Below are 18,057 nucleotides of genomic sequence, written 5' to 3' on the forward strand. Positions count from 1 at the left end.
ATACCTTTTCACAAGGCCAGAGATTTATGAATAGAAGGAGTTGGTGAGGGCTTAAAAATTGTAATTCTGATGTTAATGGAACACTATAACTCTATTAGGGAGATGTATCAAGACTTGGAGGGAGAAAACGTTTAGAAGTTGCCCAAAGCAGCCAGTCAGATTCTGCCATTTATCTAGCACAGTTCTGGAAATAAGAAAGCTGGTTTCTATGGGCAATTCTCCATTTTAGTGATAAAAAGAGCTCTTGATGTGTATAAACAATATGTAAATATATACAGAATAGATATAATTCAAAATTGGTAATATAAAATTAATTAGCAATGGTACAAACAGCAAATAGTTTTATATATATTTCGATATATCACCTTTTTTATACCTTTTATATATACTTACTGGTGTTTGATATATGAAAATATAAATATAAAACAATTTGCTGTTAGTACCATTTGCTAAATAGATTACCAATTTTAATCCATTCTATCTGAATTCTGTCCCTCATTCCGAGTTGTTTGCTCGCTAGCTGCTTTTAGCAGCATTGCACACGCTAGGCCGCCGCCCTCTGGGAGTGTATCTTAGCTTATCAGAATAGCGAACGAAAGATTAGCAGAATTGCTACTAAATAATTCTTTGCAGTTTCTGAGTAGCTCCAGACCTACTCACAGATTGCGATCAGCTCAGTCCGTTTAGTTCCTGGTTTGACGTCACAAACACGCCCTGCGTTCGTCCAGCCACTCCCCCATTTCTCCAGACACTCCCGCGTTTTTACCTGGCACGCCTGCATTTTTTAGCACACTCCCGGAAAACGCTGAGTTACCACCCAGAAACGCCCCTTTCCTGTCAATCATTCACCGATCAGCAGTGCGACTGAAATGCGCTGCAGGAACACCAGCAAAACTGCTAAGTTTTTAGTTAAATAACTAAGCGCATGCGTGCGGCGTACCATGCGCATGCGCATTTAGCAGCAAATCGCAGCATAGTGAAAATCGGCAACGAGCGAACAACTCGGAATGACCACCTCTATCATCTATCTATCTATCTATCTATCTATCTATCTATCTATCTATCTATCTATCTATCTATCTATCTATCTATCTTGTCAAGACCACTGGTTATCACTTTTATTGGTTATTTCCTATTTCTAACTTCCTTATTTTACCTCTCTCAAAGTTTTGATACATATCCCCCTAGATAGCCAAAGGACACTATAGGGTACATTTAGTAAAGGCCGATTTTAATCAATCTTAATTGATTTAAATCGGTGTTGTGTTTCCGGGCTAACTCACATATTTACTAACATTTAAAAATCAATATTAAAAAAATCGTCTGCCAGTAAATGTGCAGTTTAGCCCCTGAAAGAGAACATCTGCTAATATTGATTTAAAATTAATTAAAAGCGATTCAAAGGAACCTTTAGTAAATTTACCCCTACAGTGTGTCTCCCCAAAGTAACCTGAATAATAGACAATTCTGTTATAATCTATATAACAGAATACACTACACCTACCAACATGACCTGAGTACTGGGCATGCAATTGATCTTATAATACATAGAACTGAGTATTCTGTTGCATAATGTATTGATTTTTCCAGAATGCAGAAGCAGAAAGTTCATTAATAATGTTTCTAAAAAGACACAATTTCAATATCAGCAAGTTCTTCTTGATAAGGTTTTTATACCCATATTTATTTCTGTCACTCGAAAGCAATTTGCATTGTGCATTTATCATTTGTTGTTGTATACAGTTATTTTATTGGATACAGGTATTTGGTGTATTTTGCTATAATAATGCTATTGCAATTATCTGTGTTGCTTTGTGAATGATTTCACAACTGTTATATAATCCTTACTGCTTGTTCCTAGGTTTCTATGTAAATATTCTATTCTCAGAAACCTGTCACAATAACAATGTAGCACATACATACATTAATTTTGCTTTAATAAACAATTTGGATTATTTTGATTAATATGACAAAGCATTGACTGTGCTGGGAATTCATAATTCGCATGTAATATATTTCTATGCTGTATTCAGTATATTCATAGAGGACTGGATACTGTAGTAAGGTGTATCTGGAGTTCTGATGAAATCCATCCAATTTCCTATCCACAATCCCTGATCTTAAGTTAGATATTCAAATCTGTTTTGTATATGTTCTCTCTATTGTATAAATCCCTAATAGAAAATTTACCATCGCTGACTGTTCCTGTTATGAAGTATAGGTAATCCTTAACCACAGAAATCACATCTGGATACTGTATTTTATTCTTCTGTTGAACATTAACTTTGCTACAGCAATGACTTTTATGACTCCATCAGACATTTCCCATTTCCCCAACAGAATTATCATTGTAAAGGAATTTTAATAGTGAATTGCTTCTCATTTGCCCTTAGATTGCAGCCAAGAAAATGTTGGCCGCACATAAATGTGACTTGGCAGTTGCAGGACCCAGATAACTAATTATGGATTGTATATTTATAAACCATTTTTCTGACATAGAGGCTGTGCTTCTACCAGAATCTTCCAGTCTGCCACCAACAACACATCAACTTGTATGACATCCTTACTGATGTTACTTGAGTTGAATCGACTGATGTATCACATCAATGTGTGGGTTTTATTCTGCTTCAGAGAGAGTCAAATACGTCAGCTTCATAGAGCTGACAAGTGCTGTGTGCTTCAATAGCTATAATGTTGAGCCATTTCACATGTCAGCCAATCAGATTTTAACTATATATCTAACACAGTCTTTGAAATAACAGTTACTAGCTGATTGGTGGCTTTAGGCAACATCTCCACTGTATCTTTTTTCTCCAAGGCTTGATACATCTGCCCCTATCTTTCTCCAAGGCTTGATACATCTGCCATAAAGTGTATGACAAGACAATTAAATGACAGTTGAACAAACAGTAAGCAACATCTATATACAGCCAGAAACAATCTCCCCCTGCTACACTCTGGTACTGCACTCTTATCTCATTATCTTGTACTATGTTAATAGGTCATTTTAACTTTTAATTTCTGCACTTCCTTATTTTATTTGCGTAAGATCTTTCCATGTATTCTTAGATCACAATGTACTGTGTAACAAATGACCTTTTATTAATAATCACTCAATGGCATTATAACATCCTTCGCTCTTCCTGCATCATATCCCTCTGTGCAAATAATCCACTCCTCTCTTATACATTTTTGTCACAGCTGCTACTGTGAAATGGTGCCAATGCTACAGCCGACAAGCTGTCTATTGAGACACACCCACGACTGCTGCTCTAATCTGCTGTGGTCCGCACAAAAACATATATACATCTAATAACAATGAGAAAGCCCGATTGGGGACTAGGTCAACCTTTTCGGTGCCAGAGCACCTGCATCTTTGATTTGGGAGCCACAATTAGTTCAAAGTTCAATGAGCTGGTAACCATTGGTCTGGAGTGTTCATTATTTGATCATCTTTCCAGCAGGTGGATAGTTCCTACGGTATCTCTTTTCCAAACAGGGCGTAAAAAAATTCCAGTATTTGGCAAAGAGGAAACTGATTTTAAGACACCCGCAGTACCAGATAGTCATAGATCCACAAATGAGCAGAGGAGAGCACTTGTGCTAATATACAGTTAGGGTGGCTGCATCTCCCTATTGTCTGCTACCACTAGAAACCAGTATATACTCCCACCAAGATGGGAGCACGAGGGCGCCAGTGTTTTCCCTCACCCAAGGCATTACATTTTCCAGATACAATGCTGTGTTGTTAATACTATTTGTATTCTTTTGTAAGTTATTTTTATTGTATATGATGTGATCCATTAAAAGCTTTAAAGGGAAAACACCAGGTTGCCGCTTTCTGTTCTTTTATTTTCATACGAGAAGATGATAATCAGTAGGACATGGGAAAGGAAGATAATAAAGACCCACCATGGCATCTGCAATCCTTTATAGCCAACCAGAACTCAAAGGGGGATCTGGGAACATGGATGATGAAGAGGTCAGATAGCAAGAAACCTCAAGCAAAGCCCCTCAGAAATATTTATACACACCTTTACCCATCATTCTTTTTGTAAGTAAAATAATAGGATTGGGTACAAAATGCCAACAGTAATAAAGTTGGCATTTACCATGTCAACATGAAACTGTCAACATGATCACAATGTTGATGTAGACAGAGATAAAATATCGACACGTTAGAATGTCGACATTTCGTCCTGGTGGACCAGCAGGGCTATACCTACTCCTGATGGCTGCAGTGGTTCCAGATGCTTCTTTTGGGTCCCAGGAGTCATTTAACCATCATTTTCTGATCTGTAAGCCACCAGTGGCAGCAGTTGTTGCCAGTGATAAAAAGAAGGACCAAATAAGCCATCTCTTGTGTTTGGTATTATTTTTACCTAAATCCTGACAACATTTGTGAAGACATCTGTACCATTTGTGAAGACAGTTAGAAGAGGTAGGGACGTTATCCATCTAAGCACCTCCTCCCTGTTATGTTATTTGTAACGAGTTTATGCAAGTTATTTATAAAAATCTGAAAAAATTATTTCTTATTTCTTTTTTATTTGGGATGGGAATTTATCATCACTGCATGCTTTCACAGAGAGTTTGAATATTAATATGTTTGGTTTAAAGTTCACTTGTTCCTTTAGCACTGTCAAGATACATTTTTTGGATATAACACTAACAGTAAAGGCAGATCACCTAACAACTGAAACTTACGTTAAACCGGTTGACCAAAATAGATACTTAAATTATAAGAGTTCACATCTGGGGTGTTGGAAAAAGAATATTCAGAAAAGTCAAATGGTTAGACTCAAAAGAAATTGCTCTTCTGATGACATTTCTAGACATCAAGCAAGAAACATGCTTAGCTCTTTTGAAGAACAGGGCTACAGAAAGCATCCAGTGAAGTAGATCGGATGGACAGAAATAGATTATTAGATCCTAGTCAGGAATTTCAGAAAATTAACAAAAAGAGAGATGGAGAATTGAAGTCAGCCATTTTTGTTACTCAATATAAATAGTCATGCAAGAGAGATAAAAAAAGATCATATGTAGAATACTGCATTTTTTATAATAAATCTTTTTATTAAACAGTCATATTAATACAGATAATCAAAAGACAAGATACATGCAGTTTTCAGGAATATCAGAAATAAAACAATACTACAGTTGAAAAATGCGTAATAAATCCTAGAGAACCAAAAGTACAACAATATGATTGTGTTTTTTTTTATTTTTCAATAAGAGATAGAAGAGTTCAACTAGAAAAAGATAGGTGGGAGAAGTAAAACAGGAGGGAAAAAGAGGAAGAGGAGCTGGTGGGACAGAGAAAATAAAGAAGCAAAGACTAGGTACACCACAGACTGAACAGATTCAGAAGGTCATAATAAATGGTGTCATGGAGAGACGACCACATTGTGTTGGCTGTCAATCGGACAAACAGAGTGAAAATAGATATTTTCCAAATTCGATCTTGGGAATGAGCAGGTAAGCTAAGTATGAAAGCACCCCATTTCTTATAGAAAAAATCTGCACCCTTGTCAATGTTAAAGGTGGCTATACGGCCTTCATGAAATAAAACTTCCAACACCGCACTTTCCCATTATCTTATTGTTGGAGCAGTAGGATGGAGCCAATGGGATAGGATCAGGGCCGGTGGAAGGTTTCTCGGCACCCTAGGCAAAACTTAAGCCTACCCCCCCCTACCCTTATTCACGTTACGTTACAGTAGTGTCTCTTATTGATGTTGCGTCACACAGTAGTGCCTCTTATTCACGTTACATCACACAGTAGTACCCCTTATTCACATTACACCACAGTAGAGTCCACTTACATTAAACCACACAATAGAGACCATTCACGTCCTGCCACACAGTAGTATTCCTTATACACATTATGCCACACAGTAATACTGCCCTTTATAACACTATATGCCATAAAGTAATGCCTCCTATACATTATACCCCGAAACGTTGGTGGAACATTGCCTGTTACAAGACCTTGAGTGCCGCAGCTTTTTTCCCAATATATATATATATATATATATATATATATATATATATATATATATAGTGGTCGAAGTGGAAATTTGAAGTGGGGGTATGGAAAAGTTATGATTCAATTATGTGCGCACTTCTGGGAAAGGGGGCATGGCCACTCAAAAGGGGGGGTGTCCTTCAGTGTAGTTTACAACACAATTACCCCTTATACACATTATGCACCACAATAGTAGGACCCCTTATACTATCTTGTACTGGTGCCCCTTTCACATTATACCACACAGTATGAGCCGAAATTCACATTATAGCTCACAGTATGAGCCGAAATTCACATTATACCACACAGTATGAGCTGAAATTCACATTATAGCACATGGTATGAGCCGAAATTCACATTATACCACACGGTATGAGCCGAAATTCACATTATAGCACACAGAATGAGCCGAAATTCACATTATAGCATACTGAATGAGCCGAAATTCACATTATACCACATGGTATGAGCCGAAATTCACATTACAGCACACTGAATGTGCCGATTTTCACATTATAGCACACAAAATGAGTTGAAATTCACAATATAGCACACGGTATGAGCCAAAATTCACATTATAGCACACAGAATGAGCCAAAATTCACATTATAGCACAATGAATGAGCCAAAATTCACATTGTAGCAAACTGAATGAGCCGAAATTCACATTATAGCACAATGAATGAGCCAAAATTCACATTATGCCACATGGAATGAGACAAAATTCAGGGAGAGTGACAGCTGGGACATAGGGACAGGGAGAGTGACAGAGGGACAGGGAAAGTGATAGCAGGGACATAGGGACAGAGAGAGTGACAGAGGGATAGGGGAAGTGACAGCAGGGACAGGAAGAGTGACAGAGGGACATGGAAAGTGACAGCAGGGACATACGGACAGGGAGAGTGACAGAGAGTGGGATAGCAAGGGCATAGAGTAGGGACTAGGTAGAGAGAAAGGCAGCAGGGTAAGCAGTGGTGTAACTTCAGCTCAATTTCCCAGAGGCAAGAAAAATGTTGTGCCCCCCCTTGCAAAAATTATTTGTATTTTACTGACCCTCTTCCTCCTTTCCTGAGCTATGTCCCCCGTCCTACTGTGTGAGAGACAGAGACAGAGAGAGGGAGACAGGGAGAGGGAGAGAGCGAGAGAGACTGGGAAAGAAAGAGACGAGGGAGCGAGAGAGACAGAGATAAGGAGAGAGAAGTGAGGTAGAGAGGGAGAGACGCAGAAACAGGGAGAGAGACAGGGAGAGGGGAAGAGAGACGAGGGGGAGAGAGAGAGAGAGACAAGGGAGAGGTAGAGAGACGAGGGAGAGAGACTAGGGAGGGAGAGAGGGAGACAAGAGAGATGGACGAGGGAGAGAGAGATGAGAGAGAGACGAGGGAGAGAGAGAGAGACACGAGGGAGAGAGAGAGAGACACGAGAGAGAGAGAGAGAGAGACGAGGGAGAGAGAGAGAGAGAGACGAGGGAGGGAGAGACGAGGAAGGGAGAGAGAGACAAGGGAGGGAGAGAGAGAGACGAGGGAGGGATGAGAGAGATGAGGGAGGGAGAGATGAGGGAGGGAGAGAGGGAGGAAGAGAGAGACGAGGGAGGAAGAGAGAGAGAGGCAAGGGAGAGAGGGAGATAAGAGAGAGATGGACGAGGGAGAGAGAGATGAGGGAGACAAGGGAGAGACAGAGATGGGGAGAGAGGGGCGAGGGAAGGGAGAGAGAGATAGATGCAGGGAGAGGGAGACAGGGACACAGGGAGGGGGTGAGAGAAACAGGAGAGAGAGAGCGAGAGACAGGGAGAGGGAGAGAGATACAGAGACAGGGACACAGAGAAACGTAGAAAGACGGAGAGAGAAACGAGGGAGAGAGAGACGAGGGAGAGAGACAGATGGAGAGAAAGAGAGGGGGAAAGAGATGTGGGAGAGAGACAGGGAGAGGGAGACAGAGATGGGGACACAGACAGGGAAAGGAAGAGAGACAGGGAGAGAAAGAGACGCGGGAGAGAGACAGGGAGAGGGAGACAGATGAGGAGAGAGAGAAGCGAGGGTGAGAGATGGAAAGGGAGAGAGACAGGGACACATAGACAGGGAAAGGAAAATAGAGACAGGGAGAGAGAGAGGGGAGGGAGAGAGACAGGGAGGGAGAGAGAGGCGAGGGAGAGACAGATGGGAAGAGAGAAGCGAGGGAAAGGGGGAGACAGTGAGAGGGAAAGAGACGCAGAGAGGGAGACAGAGAGACAGGGAGAGAGACGCAAAGACAGGGAGAAGAGCCGGGGAGAAAGAGAGAGAGACAGGGGAAAAAGAGGGAACAGCACAGGGTGAGATGCATGGAACCTTTGCCACTCTGTGGGACGCTGGGTGATGAAGACGGACACCAAGGGTGCCACACACTGACGCTCCTCTTTATGTGGCCGGTCCACCATGGTGCTCGCTGGTAGCTGCGGTGCTTCTTCCGGCCTCGCTGTCCGGACCGTGTACCCCTCTCTCAGTCAGGGCGGCTGGTTGTGGGGGCAGCTCCTCCCCGTGTCCACGGTTTCCACTCTGCTCATCCCGCTAATGTTCCCTGCCTTACCATGTCTTGCTTATTCGGCATCCGTCTCTGCTCTCAGGCAGCCACTGAATGGCAGTGAGTGGGTCCTTCTATGTGTCCCCGCCCGAGAGGGGGTCTTTTAGTGACCCCTTCGCCCTACTGTGGTCGGCGGCACAGCGGCTCCTAAGACCACGGCGCTACTATTTAAAATCTGCCACGGACCGGCAGCCAATCAGGAGTGGTCCACGGCAGATTTAAAATAGTAATGCCGCGGTCAGAAGCGAGAATACGATATGGCGGCAGCAGCGGGGGTCATCAGAGCACTGTATATATAAATATACTGTATATGCTCAAGTTCAGAATCTGGTATTCCCATTTACATCTACATGGATAGTGAAATGGATAGCCCAGGGGGTCCCACGTTCTGACCTTTAGCATATACAGTATATGTGCGGTTCCATGGCAGCACTACTCTCTGTACACTGAGCATGCAGTGGCAGGAGGTGGAGCTGGCCAGGGTCAGGTAACTACAAAGGTGCCATCAGCAGGAGGGCGGCCAACAGCTGGTGGGAAATGGCAACGGACGGCTAAAAGAGCATGGAAGGCTGGCTGGGGGCAGCGATCGGACCTCCGTGCCTACAACTGCAGGGGGAGGGGAGAGGATGATGCTGCTGCTGCTGCCTGCCCGGATGCTGCTTGTTGCCGGGGTCCATCATCAGAGGGGGCGCGGGTGCCGGCGCGGGCGCGGCAGACGCAGTTCACCCTGGCCAGGGGTGACTGATAGCACTGATAGCGTTGGCTGCGAGCAGCTGGCTAGACCGGCACTGCGGCCGCCGCTAGCCAGCCCTGCACAACTTGATTTTAGGTAAAACTAATTCAGGAGGGGTGTGCCGCCCTCCAGTGGCCGGCGCTCATAGGCAGCTGCCTAAAGCTGCCTAATGGTAGCGCCGGCCCTGGATAGGATCACATGTTTTGCGATGGTAACCATTACTGTCAGAACCGGGACTAAAGTTATAATGTCAGAATCTAGAAGCCATGTAGAGAAATCAGCAAACAACATCGGTCTTATTGACAGGGGCAGATTAAGGTTAAACGCTCTGTTAAGATATCCTAGAAGGTTAAACCAAAATTTCTTTATTTTACCACATGTCCAAAAGTTGTGTGTAAAGTTAGCTCCGAGTACCGAGCATTTGGGACATAGGCCCAGTTCCAGAGCATTAAAATGCTTCGCTGACCGCGAGTAACCTCACCGCTGACCGCAAAGTTCCCACCATTGAAGATAATGGAGGGGCTGTGCAATGCGCTGTCTGTCAGCTCAGACGCGCATAGGCAATCAGGAGAGTGCCACGACGTGGCGCTCCCTGATTGCCTGAAGGGACCATCTGTGACAGGAGTCACGGGGGGGTCTCAGCATTCGGGAAAGGGGTCCCATGTGTAAACATGGGACCCCTTTCAGTTCGTGGATCGGGTATGCGGTTTGTTTTTTTGCCAAGTACGTGGATTACAAAAAAAAGAACAGGACACACTGGATTTAGGTGAGTATAATTTTATTTTCAGGTACCCCGGATGCTACTTGGAGACGTGGCCAGAGTCGGCGTGTCAACATAGGTAAGTATGTGTCTGTCGGCATGTATGTAATAAAGTTTTACTTTCAAGGTGTGCGTGTCCTGTTTTTATTTGGGTATTTTTTTTGCAGAAGAATTACAGGTTCCAGTGGGCCCGTTTTACCCCCGCATGCTGGTACTTGTGGTTCTCCAAGTACCAGCTTGCGGGGAGGCTTGCTGGGACTTGTAGTTCTTCTGCAAAAAACAATATTCTTTGATTTTACACAAGGCTATCAGCCCCCCATCCGCAGCCCATGGATGGGGGGGACAGCCTCGGGCTTCACCCTTGGGTGGCTGGAGGGGGGGACACCTTGATTTAAGGGGTCCCCACTCCTCCAGGGTACCCCGGCCAGGGGTGACTAGTTGGAGATTTAATGCCACGGCCGCAGGGACCGGTATAAAAGTGTCCCCCGGCTGTGGCATTATCTCTCCAGCTAGTGGAGCCCAGTGCTGGTTCAAAAAATACGGGGGACCCCTACACTTTTTGTCCCCCGTATTTTTTGCACCAAGACCGGACGCAGAGCCCGGTGCTGGTTCTAAAAATACGGGGGATCCCCAGTCAATTCCCCCCCCGTATTTTTACAACCAGGACCGGCTCAAAGAGCCTGAGGCTGGTTATGCTTAGGAGGGGGGACTTCATGCATTTTTTTTTCAGAATTTTAACCCATTCCCACCCCTTCCCACTGAAAACCATGCTCTCTCAATTTTAGTCAGTTAAAAAAATATATATTATTTTAAAAAATATATAAATAATAGTTGGAAATCCTAATACACAAACCAAGTACCTAATCCCTTCTAATATAAACAGATATGCTATTAGCAATAAAAAAAAACACAAAAAAAACATGTTTTAATTTTTTTTTATTAGAATCCGCCAGCAAAGTGAGGCAGAATGAAATTGACGAATTTACTGTCAAAAAGCACTGTTGTCGAATCAACATTTTTCAATTGAATATACTTTTGTCGAAAAGCCGCATTTTTACCATTGCAGACATGTCGAATTTGTCAACTGTCGAATTTCAAAAAGTCGAATCTGAAAAGTCATTTTTTTTGTCAACAAGTACTGTATTGCATTGTCGAATATATTTTTTGTTTAGAAAATGCCCCGTTTTTCGACATTTGCGGCAATTCGACCGCAATTGCAGATACCGCTATATCTAAGATAACATATCTACCAGCCGTGTCTACAATCTGATGGTGGATATCATAAGTGAGTCCCTTTCGGATAAGAATAGCCACCCCTCTTGCCTTAGAATTAAAGGAGGAAGATGCAATAAGCTGATGGCGAAGCATACCAAGCTTTACATGTTCAACAGGTGTGAGATGTGTCTCCTGTAGCAGAGTGACATCGGCCTTTACTTTGTTTAAATAAGTGAGGATTCGTCTACGCTTAATTGGTGAATTTATACCCCTTACATTCCAGGAGTACAATTTAATTTGGGAAGCCATAATTAGCAATAAGGGCAAAATTAACCAATTCCCTGATGTCCACCATCAGAGTACAGAGTAGAGTCAAATACATCAATGCCGGAGACATTAATAGGCCTAGCATCATACAGTAGTAAAAAAGAAAAGGAAAATTCCCAGCTCCTAAAAGGACAAGAAGAGGGAAAAGGGAAAGGACAAAGAGCAAGAAGGAAAAAAGAAAAGAAAATAGCATGGAAAAGAACATTAGAAAACAAAATGCAAACTAGGAAAAATAACATCCACATCACAAATACTAACAGTAACCGTGGATTAAATCCGTAAAATGGACGGAAAGATATGAACTTACTTTCCAGATATAATGATTCAAAATATTATGGACAGTAAGAAGATATCTTAAAGTAATATATCAAGCTTAACATTAACAACAAGGTAACTTGGGCCCTGAAAATATCAGTTGGCATAATATAGGTAATGTAAAATCAGGCTTAATAAGGAACGGAGTTCCACTATAGCTGAGAAACAGGACTATAAGTAAATAAAGGAGCAATCAGATATCATATAGGATATTCGGTAGCTCACTCGTATTGGTCCATAGAGTCAGAGACTGAGGAGTCCATGTCCCGTTTCAGAAAAGATTTTGCATCCTCAACGTTAGTGAAGTCCTAAGGACCATGAGCCAGGAAGATCCGTAGATGGGCCGGGTATAATAGAGCAAATTTGGTGCCAGATTTTACTAACTGGGCACAAATGGTAGACATCTCACGACGAGCTCTGGAGACCTCAGCAGAGTAATCTTGAAATACAAAAAGTCTCTGACCATCCCATGTGAGGGTACCTTTAGCTCTGGCCGCCGACCAGATCAATTCTTTGTGTCGGAAATTCAGGCATTTAAATATGATCAGCCGAGGATGGGAGTGATTGGAGTCTCTTGATGGCCCCAGAAAATGAGCTCTTTCAATAGATGACAGTTCCTCTGGGATACCAAGTATATCCGGAAAGTCTGACAATAGAAATGTAAGCAAATCAGGACCTTTTATGGATTCCTTGAGACCCACAATCCGTAGATCTATTCTCCTTCATCTATTTTCAAGGTTGTCCAGTTTAGAGAGCATGTGTTGACGGGAAGATGAGAGCGTCGACACTTGTTGTTTTAGATCTTCTATTTCCTGAAAATTAGAGCCAATTCAATTTTCATTGACAGATATTCTACGAGACATGATGCCTAGTTCTGAATTAATGTCTATGACAGCCGACATAAGTTTGTCGGCCTGCGCTTGCAACAGCGGTTCCACCGTCTCCTTGATGGCTTTAACAATCTCCGCGTAGGAAGGTGGTGTGGGAGGAGCCTTCGGTGGCATTATGTCTGCTATTTCAAGACTTATTTCAGGAATAGTAGTCGAGACCAAGTCGGGAGACAAGTCAGCCTGTGAGTCCGCTCTCTTTCCGCAACCTCTAGTGCAGAGTGAGGAATTTGTCCATAACACAAACAATGAATGTGGTAAGCAAATCACTATAGAATCAGTATGTTTCCAACGGTGGGGTCACCATAGAGATAAATCACGGTTACTGCTTAAAAGAATTTACTCCATAAGCTCCATAGAGCAGGCAAGGAGGTGTAGCATATTATTAATACCCAAATATCACCTAACACGATCCGTCCAGCAGCATCATCCAGGTGACAACGGCATCCAATGAGATTGAAAGAACAGACTTCCTCACACTGGGGTGGGGTGGGGTGGGGGATTGAAGGTTGTAGTAATTCAAGTGGCAAACGGCTGGCTAATTCAACGGCCACAGAGACCTTGCAAAAATAAATCTTATGACAGACAGTGAAAGACTCTGCAGTTAACAAACAGTGCAAAGTCTGCAGTTGCAAGTTTGCTTGATAGATGTTAATAAGCAGGGAACAGATTCAAACACAGTCATAGGGTATAAAATCAAAGCAGCAGCCAGGGCATATTCCCACAGTGCCCATTAATTATAACCCCAGGTATAGTGTGCTTCCCTGTCCTGCTGAAGTGAAGAGAGAAGATGGCCGCCGTGCAGGGATCCCAAGCTGAGACGCCACCGCACGTTAGCTTCCGCGGCCCCAGTGAGGCACACAGAGGACTGCACCTGCCCGTTAGTGAGGCCAGGGGAGAAAGATTAGACTGATGGTCTGCCGCCGGGGTCAGCGACAGTGGTGTCTTACGCTTAGCCGCCGCTTGTGTCTTCCGCTCAGCCGCCGCGCCTCACATCGGTCTCCGGCACTTGAGGTTCCGGCTTCGTGACGGAGGGAGGGCAGCAACTTGCAGAGATAACACAGGCTATCTCCTGGCTCCGCAGTGCTCCACCGCCAGTGCCAGCGACTATGGTAGAGGTGAGGGGAAGGAAATCCGGGGAGACAGCCAGGAATAAAGGGCTTATAAGAGCTTTTTAATGAGTCAGCAGGCCGGAGCTCCCCTGATATGCAGCCGATGCGCTTGCCAGCCAGGCCACGCCCCTCGAATACTGCATTGTTACTTATGGATGACATTATAAAGGAAGAACTTGATCCAATTGGGCAGGTTATCTTTGGAAAGTCAGAAAACTTAAAATCTAGGTTAGTTCAAAGCCACTTTGCGTTCCCAAATTCAATTAGAGTGTCCGGTGAAACTTAGCTGCCGGTTTCCACAAATGTGGGAAAACTCAATGTACCACCTGCATGTATTCCCCAAGAAAAAGTACTAGCTTTTGTTTCTCCAATACTAAGGAAATATTCCAAATAAATAAATTTTTAAATTGTAGTTCAGTTTTTGTGATCTATTTGATCATGTGTGGATGTGGGAAGCAGTATGTGGGTCGCACAACTCGTACCCTTCATGTACAGTTCTCTGAACATCAAAGACATATTTTAAAGGGTCTGAAAACACACCCTCTTTCCCATCATATCTCTCGTTGTCAGAAACAAAGCATGAATAACATAACGGTGAAGGCCATAGAACAGGTGGGAACAGCAAAACGGGGAGGGGATAGATTAGATTTAATTTACTTTGTAAACGAGAAGCTTATTGGATATATGTTCTGTGAACCCTAATCCCTGGGGAACTTAACGATACAGTGGAACTTAATAATGTATACGTTTCCACCTCTTCTATGATATTGTAACTGCCCTTCGAAGATGGGATGGTTTAGTTAACCCTGTCTTGTGCCTATACATGTTTCTGATTATTTTCTAGTTGGTGTCTTTGTTTTCTTCCAATCAATTTACATCGTACCATTAATTGTAAGATCAGTATGAAAAATCTGGTGATAATTTTTATCTATTGGTAATATGTGGATCTGGTTCTAGAACCAGTGGACCCCCTGGACTATGACAAGGATCCACATGTGTATATATATATATATATATAAAATTGATTTATGTGTGTAAATGTATGTGCGTGTTGTGTATACATATGTATACATTTTTTAGGATGAGGAATAAGAATTGTTGATCATAGAAAGGCTTGCTGAACACATGTCTTGGATATACCAATGTCTTGAGAACGGATAAAGCTGCAGGAAATAAAGTAGATAAATTCCTTGTGTATATACAAATATGGTCATATGAAAAGGATATGACACATATGAATATCCCCTGTTGTTAGATAGGAATATGCGATTCTGTCTCTGATGAGACACCTGAGTGGCGACTATATATATATATATATATCAGGCTGAATTCTGGCACTCACCCCTGCATGTGTCACCAGCTTCGGTGCCCTCAGTATCACACTGCACAACTGCAGTGTTACCTACACAAAAATACCCTGCTGCGGCACTCAGGAAAGAAAAACACTTAGTGTTATTCTTTCCTGAGTGCCGCAGCAGGTTATATTATATATATATATATATATATATATATATATATATTTTGATATGGTATTTAAATATAATTTTGATATATGTTATATATGTTTATTTTAATTGGTTGTTTTAAGCCTATCTCTGTGTTACATATATTAATATATTCTATATAGACCCGCAACAAGTAGACGTATATTGTTATGAGTACAAGTCCGGAAACCTTGTGAAACGCATATTAGATCTGTAATAATGCTTGAGATAGAGAAGCGTCGTACTCCCGAAACGAGGTGTGGACAGAGGACACATGACCTAAGAATGTCCGAGAAAATCAGAGTGCGCATGCGTGTGCGTTCCACCTCAGAACAAGATTTGGAGGGCAGACGCAGTGTGAACGCACAGGCAGGATAAGTCCGTTATTTAAACAGGGACACTGAGAGAGAGCTTAATCTTCTCTGAGGAAGCCGCTGATATACATAGAGGCGGAGAAACGCGTAAGGGACCCTGACATCCATCTGGTACTGGTCGGCCTATTCACAGCAAATTTATTACCTGCAGGTATTGGCACTCATCGATATGAACACACCAGATATGGCACCACTAATGGGATAAAAGCACCAGGAGCCGGGAGGAACAATTTCCCCTCGATGAAAGATTGAGCTCTGAGTAAGGAAACAGGTGATAAAAAAGCCATGTTGTTGCATTGCTACTAACTGTAAATCATATACGAGTTACTGTACTATATTAACCAGCAAAATATGCCACACTAACCAATTAACATCAATGTGAGGTCAAGTCTGACTAATCAAGCAGGTGGTATCACTGTGTTGGAATATTATTATCAGCGCTAACAGCTTGCAAAGGACTGCATGGTGCTAATAAGCATTAAACTAACCAAATAACAAATCTTGGAAACCTTGCTTATCAATTCCGATTAATGCTGACATTTTGGTATATATTTCTTTTGAATTTTTTTATGGACTTTTTTTAATACTGGCTGGTATTTGTGATGTGATTTTTATTGTAGTAAATTTAATGAATTCATTTTTTTAATTGTGTAAAAATAAAAACACACTTTTTTTTCAAAGAAGCGTTGTTTATCTGTGTCTATAAAATCTGAAAAAAGCATGTATAATAATAAAAAGCAGTCTGGTATCAGTTACCAGCAGTTTGGAGCAGCCCATGCACCCTCCACTGCTAACACCCTCATCACCAACCTCCTCATAAGTGAACAGAGGTGGTCTTTACAAAAAATAGGTTTGTGGGGGCACAGTAATCCAAGCACTTCAGCCATATAAGTGGAAGTCCCTGTCACTGAAGTGCTTGATTTGTTAAACTGCATGTATGGCCAACATTCACATTTTAAAGATCCACTGGTGACCTGGAAAACATGACTGTTTGTGGTCCTCGGTCCTGACGACCGAGTTTGAGAGCTGCTGGATTAGAGCAACATCACCAGCCCTTACCCAAACTTTGCTATGGGCCCTGGCAATGCTAATTCCATACTTCACAACATTCTGACATGCGAAATGGGACAAAATAAGCCCTTTCCAATCTGTAAAACTCTGCCTACTTTTGGTAAAATACTGTCCCTTTTGAGGCCTATGAATTGATCGCTGTTGTGTGAATTCACAAGGCGGCCAATTATCGATGGACTGCGCATACGTACGGATCATAGTGCACATGCACGAGGCCAAACTGCAAAATAATTCAGCATCTTTTTTGATAACTGGGTGTACACAGGTTGATTGACAGGAAGCTGGCATTTGGGGGTGGTAACTGCCCATTTTCTGAGAGTGTCAGGAATACCGCAGGCATGGCCAATCGTTTTCAGGGAGGGTGTGTGACGTCAGCTCCAGCCCGATTAGCCTGTTTCTTTTGTACTGTAGGAGTAGGTCCTGGGCTACACACAGACTGGAAAAAACATTCGATGGTGAATGAGTTGCGAACGGATTTGCAGCTGGCCGGCATATGCAAAGCTTTTCACCCTGCGTAAATGTAGCGCCGGCTGCCAGCCAATCGGAGCTGGCAGACTGGTAGCCAATCAGTGAAGCATTCGCAGCAGCTCTTGCCAGTTCTGACTGGCTGGCGGCCAGTGCTACATTTGAAATGCTGCTGGCACTGTTAGTGTGCCCATGGCTGCTCGCCTAATAGTAAGTACGCAGTACACTCCTAAGTCCCTACAATCCCCCACACTTCCTCACTGTTCCCTGCATCATTCCGACTTACTCCCTACACCCACCCTCCCTCGCTGCTCCCCATATCCTCTCTGCTCCCTACACCCACCCACCTGCGCGTCTCCCAACATCCTCCCTGCTTCCTACACCCACCTTATTGCGCTGCTCCCTACACCCTCCCTCCCTCCCTGCTCCCTACACCCACCCTCCCGTGCTGCTCCTTACATCCTCCCTGCTTCCTACACCCACCCTCCTGCGCTGCTCCCTACATCCTCCCTGCTGCCTACACCCACCTTCCCACACTGCTCCCTACATCCTCCCTGCTCCCTCCTCCCACCTTCCTTGCTGTTAATTACATCCTTCCTCACTACCCTCCACATCCACTCTCCCTGCTCCCTGCACTGATCCCTACTTCAATCCCAGGATTGAGCGTTTTTCAATCCTGAATCTCGGGATTGAAAAAATGGCCCGGGATTGGCCTCCCTACTGCTGACAATAGC

This window comes from Pseudophryne corroboree, chromosome 6, assembly GCF_028390025.1.
Source record: "Pseudophryne corroboree isolate aPseCor3 chromosome 6, aPseCor3.hap2, whole genome shotgun sequence".
Taxonomy (NCBI): domain Eukaryota; kingdom Metazoa; phylum Chordata; class Amphibia; order Anura; family Myobatrachidae; genus Pseudophryne; species Pseudophryne corroboree.